Source organism: Phyllobates terribilis, unplaced genomic scaffold (assembly GCF_046119375.1).
Source record: "Phyllobates terribilis strain yellow unplaced genomic scaffold, ASM4611937v1 Scaffold_388__1_contigs__length_1821495, whole genome shotgun sequence".
Taxonomy (NCBI): domain Eukaryota; kingdom Metazoa; phylum Chordata; class Amphibia; order Anura; family Dendrobatidae; genus Phyllobates; species Phyllobates terribilis.
Window position 1 is genome coordinate 1,038,052 of NW_027363148.1, and position 1,949 is coordinate 1,040,000.

A 1,949-nucleotide genomic window follows, 5' to 3' on the forward strand; every position below is an offset into this window, starting at 1 on the left:
AGCAACTCGGAGATAAAAACAAACTTGGCCGTCGTCAAAGATCGACTTAGACTTGTTGCGGCTAAAGGCACATCTATAGCATTCAGCGAGCTCAAGCCTCTGCAATCCCTGGAAGATACGGTAGCATTTGTAGAAAGTCGTGGGTATTTTATAGTGAACAAACCTACATTTCAGTTAGACCACATACCGCTGACCTTTGAAGGACAGACCCAGGCGCCAACAGACTATTTGCCCCCCTGCTACCTGCCCACTGTGGACTCAGATTCACATATGATGGACCCGCTTGTTCCTGAACAGTCTCCAGACCATTTTGAGGGAGCCCCATGCCCCGAGTCGGACCCCTTTGAGGTCATGGACGGCAGCACACAAAACATTCAGTCTAGGCGATGGAAAAATGAAAGCTCCCTGGCTAGAACGGACGCCGGCTTGTATAGGCGTCACTCAGTAAATAGCCCCATGTTGAAGAGCTTCCGCACATATTTGACAGTAACCCGTGGGGTCCCTAATTGTAACCAGGAGGTATCAAATGTCGCTCGGTTTCTTTTCTTTATCAACCCACGATTTATAACTCTGGAGTACTTAAACAAACCCACAAAAGTGAATGATTTTTTTAAAAAACTTAGCAGCCTCAAACTATCGAACCAGACCTCCCTCAAAATACTGAAACACATTCGGCGATTCACCACCTACCAGATGAGGGGCACACAACTGAGCATAGAGAATCCTCAGCTATACCGGGCGTGTGAGGTGTTTATGAGCTTTACGGAGGACCTGCGTAAGACGTTGTACAGGGGAGTCTGCCAAGACTCAGTGAGCAAGAGGTACCCAATATTCGGAGAGATTTTTACCAAACATCGGCTGTCGGGTAAAAGAATTATATAACTGTATTTCACCCCACAGGTACGATACGCTGATGAAGCCCTCGAAAACACCGAATGACTGCCAGAAAATACTGAACGAAGCGAGACCCACATTTCTAGCGTGCATAGAGAATGTCCAGGAGGGGGGATCAGAAGAGGACCGAAGGGAAGTTATTCTGTACCTCCAGGCTCTTCTGATTCTAAGACACCTCCAAAGGCCAGGTGTTGTGCGCAATTTGACCGTAAGTAGTGTTAGTCTGCATGGGCAGCGGTCATTGCGGAACCGTCTCAATCATCTCCCTTCTTTTTACACCTTAGGTTTCAGAGTGGAACGGGAGGACCTATCACATGTACCGCGGTGTTCGAAAGACGATTGTCGGTGTGAAAACACACAAGTGTGCATCCACGCAAGTAGCATCGTTCGTGCTTTCAGAGGAAGAACATTCGGTAAGGTTTCTACAAGCCAGGGGACCCGGGCTACCCGACTCCACATGGGGTTGAAACCCCTCTGTTGCCCCCATGAAAAACTCGAGATCAAGTTTTTTTTTTCTTTTTCAGTGGTTCAAAGTCTACGCAGAACATATCAGACCTGCCATTGCTGCTGGCCGAGAAATCGCAAACTTTTTTCTGACGTGTACCGGGAAGGTCGTAAGGAACCCATCCGCTGCTCTCCGGCGTTATCATGAAAGGTAGGGGAAGGATGTCCAGTGAAAACTACCATATGCAGCTACATGCACTGATTTTTTTTTCCTCCACAGCTACAGCCTTCCACATATCACCAGCCATTTTGCACGACGTGTATGTGAAACGTGGACTCTCTCACGATATTCCGATTCCGAAAAGCACTTATTCGCACGATATCTGGCGCACACAAACGGTATGGCTGAGAAAGTTTACCGGGAGAAAACACTTGGGGATATGTGTCTTGCCCATGAATTGGTAATAAATTCGGGGCAGGCTGTCGGAGACGACAGCCAGGCTGATGGAGACGACTGGCGGGCTGATGGATATGACAGCCAGGCTGATGGAGACGACTGGCGGGCTGATGGATATGACAGCCAGGCTGATGGAGCCGACAGACTGGCTGAT